Source organism: Leuresthes tenuis, unplaced genomic scaffold (assembly GCF_036924035.1).
Source record: "Leuresthes tenuis unplaced genomic scaffold, fLeuTen1.0.hap1 SCAF_23, whole genome shotgun sequence".
NCBI classification, from domain to species: domain Eukaryota; kingdom Metazoa; phylum Chordata; class Actinopteri; order Atheriniformes; family Atherinopsidae; genus Leuresthes; species Leuresthes tenuis.
In genome coordinates, this window is record NW_027325377.1 from 13,120,365 (window position 1) to 13,128,779 (window position 8,415).

The 8,415-nt window shown below is 39.8% G+C and overlaps 1 pseudogene; it reads right to left on the reverse strand.

The window, feature by feature from the left end:
• Nucleotides 1-7,702: 7,702 nt before the first annotated feature.
• On the reverse strand, nucleotides 7,703-7,879 carry LOC140283455 (U2 spliceosomal RNA; annotated as a pseudogene).
• Nucleotides 7,880-8,415: the final 536 nt, after the last annotated feature.

An 8,415-nucleotide genomic window follows, 5' to 3' on the forward strand; every position in this document is an offset into this window, starting at 1 on the left:
AAGGTTTAGAGTTGTTCTTTCCTATCCTGCAAAGTACAACGTTCTTTTTTTGTTTAAAGCTATTTAGACATGGATAAATATGAAGGACAAAGCAGTTCCTTCTGTGGGTACAGTAGCTCCCGGAATATGGTGACTGCAGGCCCTGAGCCTGGTGGACATAAGGCCCTCTTGCCCTGTGTTGGGTCCCAGGTTGCGGGGATGCCTTTTGCAGCCAGTCTCTGGCTGCCCTCTCCGGGGTGGGAGGGACCAGGCGGATGAATTAATTATTCTGCTAGTTTATATATTTTAAACATAAACAATAAACATTTATAAAACTTCCCTTGGCAAGGCAAATCTGTTTGGCATAAAAGGTATTCAGACTACAATTCTGCTGCCATAATGCACAACTCCGGATTTTGATATAATATGAATTCCTTCACTCAAACCAAGTTGAAACTGCTTTGTCCTTCATATTTATCCATGTCATAATAGCTTTAAAGAAAAAAGAACGTTGTACTTTGCAGGATAGGAAAGAACAACACTAATTTTTTTCAGGGATCCGAGAATAAGCTTCTTTTCACGAGTTCTACACAATTCCGGATTTTGATATAAAATGAATTCTATCACTCAAACCAAGTTAAAACTGCTTTGTCCTTAATATTTATCCATGTCTGAATAGGTTTCAACAAAAAAGAAAGTATTACTTTGCAGTATCCCAAAGAACAACACTAAACCTTTAGTAATCCGAGAATAAGCTTCTTTTCATGAGTTCTACACAATTCCGGATTTTGATATAAAATGAATTCCTTCACTCAAACCAAGTTAAAACTGCTTTGTCCTTAATATTTATCCATGTCTGAATAGGTTTCAACAAAAAAGAAAGTATTACTTTACAGTATACCAAAGAACAACACTAAACCTTTAGTAATCCGAGAATAAGCTTCTTTTCACCAGTTCTACACAATTTCGGATTTTGATATAAAATGAATTCCTTCACTCAAACCAAGTTAAAACTGCTTTGTCCTTAATATTTATCCATGTCTGAATCGGTTTCAACAAAATAGAAAGTATTACTTTGCAGTATACCAAAGAACAACACTAAACCTTTAGGAATCCGAGAATAAGCTTCTTTTCACCAGTTCTACACAATTTTGGATTTTGATATAAAATGAATTCCTTCACTCAAACCAAGTTAAAACTGCTTTGTCCTTCATATTTATCCATGTCTGAATCGGTTTCAATAAAATAGAAAGTATTACTTTGCAGTATACCAAAGAACAACACTAAACCTTTAGGAATCCGAGAATAAACTTATTTCCACGAGTTCTACACAATTTCGGATTTTGATATAAAATGAATTCCTTCACTCAAACCAAGTGAAAACTGCTTTGTCCTTAATATTTATCCATGTCTGAATAGGTTTCAACAAAAAAGAAAGTATTAATTTGCAGTATCCCAAAGAACAACACTAAACCTTTAGTAATCCGAGAATAAGCTTCTTTTCATGAGTTCTACACAATTCCGGATTTTGATATAAAATGAATTCCTTCACTCAAACCAAGTTAAAACTGCTTTGTCCTTAATATTTATCCATGTCTGAATAGGTTTCAACAAAAAAGAAAGTATTACTTTACAGTATACCAAAGAACAACACTAAACCTTTAGGAATCCGAGAATAAGCTTCTTTTCACCAGTTCTACACAATTTTGGATTTTGATATAAAATGAATTCCTTCACTCAAACCAAGTTAAAACTGCTTTGTCCTTCATATTTATCCATGTCTGAATCGGTTTCAATAAAATAGAAAGTATTACTTTGCAGTATACCAAAGAACAACACTAAACCTTTAGGAATCCGAGAATAAACTTATTTCCACGAGTTCTACACAATTTCGGATTTTGATATAAAATGAATTCCTTCACTCAAACCAAGTGAAAACTGCTTTGTCCTTAATATTTATCCATGTCTGAATAGGTTTCAACAAAAAAGAAAGTATTAATTTGCAGTATCCCAAAGAACAACACTAAACCTTTAGTAATCCGAGAATAAGCTTCTTTTCATGAGTTCTACACAATTCCGGATTTTGATATAAAATGAATTCCTTCACTCAAACCAAGTTAAAACTGCTTTGTCCTTAATATTTATCCATGTCTGAATAGGTTTCAACAAAAAAGAAAGTATTACTTTACAGTATACCAAAGAACAACACTAAACCTTTAGTAATCCGAGAATAAGCTTCTTTTCACCAGTTCTACACAATTTCGGATTTTGATATAAAATGAATTCCTTCACTCAAACCAAGTTAAAACTGCTTTGTCCTTCATATTTATCCATGTCTGAATGGGTTTCAACAAAATAGAAAGTATTACTTTGCAGTATACCAAAGAACAACACTAAACCTTTAGTAATCCGAGAATAAGCTTCTTTTCATGAGTTCTACACAATTCCGGATTTTGATATAAAATGAATTCCTTCACTCAAACCAAGTTAAAACTGCTTTGTCCTTAATATTTATCCATGTCTGAATAGGTTTCAACAAAAAAGAAAGTATTACTTTACAGTATACCAAAGAACAACACTAAACCTTTAGTAATCCGAGAATAAGCTTCTTTTCACCAGTTCTACACAATTTCGGATTTTGATATAAAATGAATTCCTTCACTCAAACCAAGTTAAAACTGCTTTGTCCTTCATATTTATCCATGTCTGAATCGGTTTCAACAAAATAGAAAGTATTACTTTGCAGTATACCAAAGAACAACACTAAACCTTTAGGAATCCGAGAATAAGCTTCTTTTCACCAGTTCTACACAATTTTGGATTTTGATATAAAATGAATTCCTTCACTCAAACCAAGTTAAAACTGCTTTGTCCTTCATATTTATCCATGTCTGAATCGGTTTCAACAAAATAGAAAGTATTACTTTGCAGTATACCAAAGAACAACACTAAACCTTTAGGAATCCGAGAATAAACTTATTTCCACGAGTTCTACACAATTTCGGATTTTGATATAAAATGAATTCCTTCACTCAAACCAAGTGAAAACTGCTTTGTCATATTTTTCAGCAAGTATGGTCGGACATTCACACCTACTCACAGCCGAACACCTCCGCTCCCGCATTTGATGGTGTATAGTCGGGCATTCTCACCATTTCTCATCAGGTTTTTACAAATTATGATCTGACATTCAAACCTGCTTTTGATGTTGTATGGTTGGGCATTCGCACCTTTTTGTACCCATTTTTCATGAATTATGGGTGGACATTCACACCATCTACAGGCTGAACACCTCCTCTCCCGCATATGATCATGTGCGGTTTGATATTCGAAAATTTTCTTTCATGTTTTCTAGCAATTATTGATGGACATTGAGACCTTCTTGCAGCTGAACACCTCTGCTCCCGCTTTTGATGGTGTATAGTCGGGCTTTCGAGCCTTTTCTTCCCCGGTTTTTACAAATTATGGTTGGACATTCAGACCTTCTTGCAGCCGAAAACCTCCGCTCCCTCTTTAGATCATACATTGTCGGGCATTCGCACCTTTTCTTAACCACTTTTTACAAAACATGGTCGGACTTTCACACTTTCTTGTAGCCGAACACATCCCTTCCCGCTATTGATTGTGTACAGTTGGGTATTTTAACCTTTTCTTACCCGCTTTTTACCAACTACGGTCGGACATTCACACCTTCTTATGGCGGAACACCTCCGCTCCCTCTTTTGATGGTGTATGTTCGGGCATTCGAACCTTTTCTTACCCGCTTTTTACAAACTATGCTCGGACATTCAAACCATCTTGTAGTAGAACACAGCCACTTCTGCTTTTGATGATGTATGGTTGGGCATTCGCACCTTTTTTTTTACACATTTTTGAGGAATTATGGGTGGACATTCACACCTTCTTGCAGCTGAACACCTCCTCTCCCACTTATGATCATGTGCGGTTGGATATTCGAACATTTTTTTTCATGTTTTCTAGCAATTATTGATGGACATTCAGACCTTCTTGTAGCTGAACACCTCCGCTCCTGCTTTTGATGGTGTATAGTCGGGCTTCCGAGCCTTTTCTTCCCCGGCTTTTACAAATTATGGTTGGACATTTAGACCTTCTTGCAGCCGAAAACCTCCGTTCCCTCTTTTGATCATACATTGTCCAGCATTCGCACCTTTTCTTACCCGCTTTTTACAAACCATGGTCGGACTTTCACACCTTTTAGTAGCCAAACAACTCCGCTCCCGCTATTGATTGTGTACAGTCGGGTATTTTAACCTTTTCTTACCCGCTTTTTACCAATTATGGTCGGACATTCACACCTTCTTACAGCGGAACACCTCCGCTCCCTGTTTTGATCATTTATGGTCTGGCAATACTACCTTTTCTTACCCGTTTTTGAGTTATTATGGCTGGACATTCACAGCTTCTTGCAGCCGAACACCTCTTCTCCCGCTTTTGATGATGAATGGTCCGGCATTCTTACCTTTTCTAACACATTTTTCAGCAATTATTGTCGGTCATTCACACCTTTCTCATCAGCTTTTTGCAAATTATGATCTGACATTCACACCTACTTGCAGCCGAACACCTCGGCTTCCGCTTTTGATGGTGTATATTTTGGCATTCGAACCTTTTCTTACCCGCTTTTTACAAACCATGGTCGGACTTTCATACCTTCTTTTAGCCGAACAACTCCGCTCCCGCTATTGATTGTGTAGAGTTGGGTATTTTAACCTTTTCTTACCCGCTTTTTACCAACTATGGTCGGACATTCACACCTTCTTACAGCGGAACACCTCCGCTCCCTCTTTTGATGGTGTATGTTCTGGCATTCGAACCTTTTCTTACCCACTTTTTACAAACTATGCTCGGACATTCACACCTTCTTGCAGTGAAACACCTCCACTCCCTCTTTTGATTGTGTATGTTCGGGCATTCGAACCTTTTCTTACCCGCCTTTTACAAACTATGGTCGGACATTCAAACCTTCTTGTGGCCGAACACATCCACTTCTGCTTGTGATGATGTATAGTTGGGCATTCACACCTTTTCTTACCCATTTTTCAGTAATTATTGGTGGACATTCAGACCTTCTTGCAGCTGAACACCTCCGCTCCCGCTTTTGATGGTGTATAGTCGGGCTTTCGAGCCTTTTCTTCAACGGTGTTTACAAATTATGGTTGGAAATTCAGACCATGCAGCCGAACAACTCCGCTCCCTCTTTTGATCATACATTGTCCAGCATTCGCACCTTGTCTTACCCGCGTTTTACAAACCATGGTCGGACTTTCACACCTTCTTGTAGACGAACAACTCCGCTCCCGCTATTGATTGTGTACAGTCCGGTTTTTTAACCTTTTCTTACCCGCTTTTTACCAACTATGGTCGGACATTCGCAGCATCTTACAGCGGAACACCTCCCCTCCCTCTTTTGATGGTGTATGTTCGGGAATTCGAACTTTTTCTTACCCGCTTTTTACAAACTATGGTCGGACATTCAAACCTTCTTGTAGCAGAACACATCCACCTCTTCTTTTGATGATGTATGGTTGGGCATTCTCTCCTTTTCTTACCCATTTTTCAGGAATTATGGGTGGACATTCACACCTACTTGCAGTCGAACAGCTCTGCTCCCACTTTTGATTATGTTTGGTTGGATATTCGAACCTTTTCTTAACTGCTTTTTGCAAACTTTGGTCGGACGTTCACACCTTCTTGCAGCCGAACACCTCCGCTTCCGCTTTTGATGGTATATATTCGGGCATTCGAACCTTTTCTTACCCACTTTTTACCAACTATGGTCGGACATTCACACCGTCTTTCAAGTGTAACACCTCCGCTCCCTCTTTTGATGGTTTATGTTCGGGCATTCGCACCTTTTCTTACCCGCTTTTTACAAACTATGGTCGTACATTCAAACCTTCTTGTAGCCGAAAACCTCCACTCCCTCTTTTGATCATACTTTGTCGGGCATTCGCACCTTTTCTTACCCGCTTTTTACAAACTATGCTCGGACATTCAAACCTTCTTGTAGCCAAACACATCCACTCCTGCTTTTGTTGATGTATGGTTGGGCATTCGAACCTACTTGTTGTCCGCTTTTCATTAATTATGGGTGGACATTCACACCTTGTCGCAGCCAAACACCTCCGCTCCCTGTTTTGATCATGTATGGTTAGACATTCGCACCTTTTCTCACCCGCTTTTTGCAAACTATGGTTGGCCATTCACAGCTTCCTCTCCACCATACTTGTATGGTGGGATATTCACACCCACTTGCATCCGAAGATCTCCGCCCCCACTTTTGTTGATATTTAGTCGGTCATTCACACCTTACCCGTTTTCTTGCCGCCAAACACCTCTGATCTCGCTTTTGATGATGTAAGATTGGGCATTCAGACCTTGCTTTTCCTGCTTTTCACCAACTATAGATGGACATTCACACCTTCTTGCAGCCGAACACTTCCGCTCCACCTTTTAGGTTTCTATCACACCTTTTTTTTCACCGCATTTTATAGATTATGGTTGGAAATTCTCAACCACTCATCCGAAGACCTCTCCTCCCGCTTTTGTTAATATATTTGAACTTTAGTCAGACATTCACACCTACTTGTAGCCGAACACCACCTCTCTAGCTTTTGATCATGTGCGGATTGATTTTCGAAAATTTTCTTTCATGTTTTCTAGCAATTAATTATGGACATTTAGACCTTCTTGCAGCTGAACACCTCCGCTCCCGCTTTTGATAATACATTGTCAGGCATTCGCACCTTGTCTTACCCGCTTTTTACAAACTTTAGTCGAACATTCACACCTTTTTGCAGCCGAACACAGTTTTTTGCAGCCGAATTTGGGCATTCGCACCTTTTCATACCCACTTTTTACCAACTATGGTCGGACATTCACACCGTCTTACAGCGGAACACCTCCGCTCCCTCTTTTGATGGTGTATGTTCGGGCATTCGAACCTTTTCTTACCCGCTTTTTACAAACTATGCTCGGACATTCAAACCTTCTTGTAGCCGAACACATCCACTCCTGCTTTTGATGATGTATGGTATGGCATTCGAACCTACTTGTTGCCCGCTTTTCATTAATTATGGGTGGACATTCACACCTTGTCGCAGCCAAACACCCTGTTTCGATCATGTATGGTTGGACATTCGCACCTTTTCTCACCCGCTTTTTGCAAACTATGGTCGGCCATTCACAGCTTCCTCTCCACCATACTTGTATGGTGGGATATTCACACCCACTTGCATCCGAAGACCTCCGCCCCCACTTTTGTTGATATTTAGTCGGTCATTCGCACCTTACCCGCTTTTGGCAAACTATGGCCTTCTTGCAGCCAAAAACCTCTGATCTCGCTTTTGATGATGTAAGGTTGGGCATTCAGACCTTGCTTCACCTGCTTTTCACCAAATATAGTCGGACATTCACACCTTCTTGCAGCCGAACACTTCCGCTCCACCTTTTAGTTTTCTATGGGGCATTCACACCTTTATTTTCACCGCATTTTATAAAAACACCACAGGAACACCGTATTGAGGCTTTGTTCTGACCGCTCATTCGGTGTCGCGTTTCTTTCAAGCATTTCTCCTGGTTAGCCCGCACTCGGCTCGCTCCCAGAGCCGTGTTAAAGTCTACTTCGCATTCACTCTCTTTTCTCAGCAGACTAAAAGAAACTTCCATCCTGCACCGCTGTTAGCTTTTTCACAAGAGCAGAGGAGAGCGCACCGTTCCCAGCGGCACTGCAGTACCGGGTCGATGCTTGGAGTGAACGGAGCAAGCTCCTTTTTCAACTCCTATTGATAAAAATCCATTTAATATGTAGTCCTTGCATAGACATATCACATATTAAACTGATAAGTACAGATGGATTATGTGCAATTAGTAAAGAGAGTAGAGGACGATCTCTCTCGTTGGAAGTCCTTACCTATATCACTTATGGGGAGAGTTACAACCATTAAAATGATGATACTACCAAAAGTTAACTATTTGTTCTCAATGATCCCCATAAAACCATCTGCTACTTGGTTTAAGTCACTAGATTCATGCATCTCCAAATTTCTGTGGAAAAACAAACCACCACGTATTAGTTTAAAAACCCTACAGAAGACCAAGGACAGTGGTGGATTAGATTTACCTCATTTTCAGCACTATTCCTTAGCCAATAGGTTACAATATATATCAAAATGGTTTAAACCTTGTTGTTGTCACAGTTCCCAGAGACGTTGTAATCGTTGAGGATTCTATATTCACCCCCTCATTAGAGGCACGTGTTGCAGATTGATGACACTGAATCTTCTTCTCTGTTCATTGCTGGCATCATTCCCAGCATCGTAAGTGTTTTTGGCATTGTTAGCCTCTTCTTCTGGATCTTGATATCGAGCATCCTTTTGTATTTCTGGTTTGTAAGTCCTCTCTCTTCGTTCACCG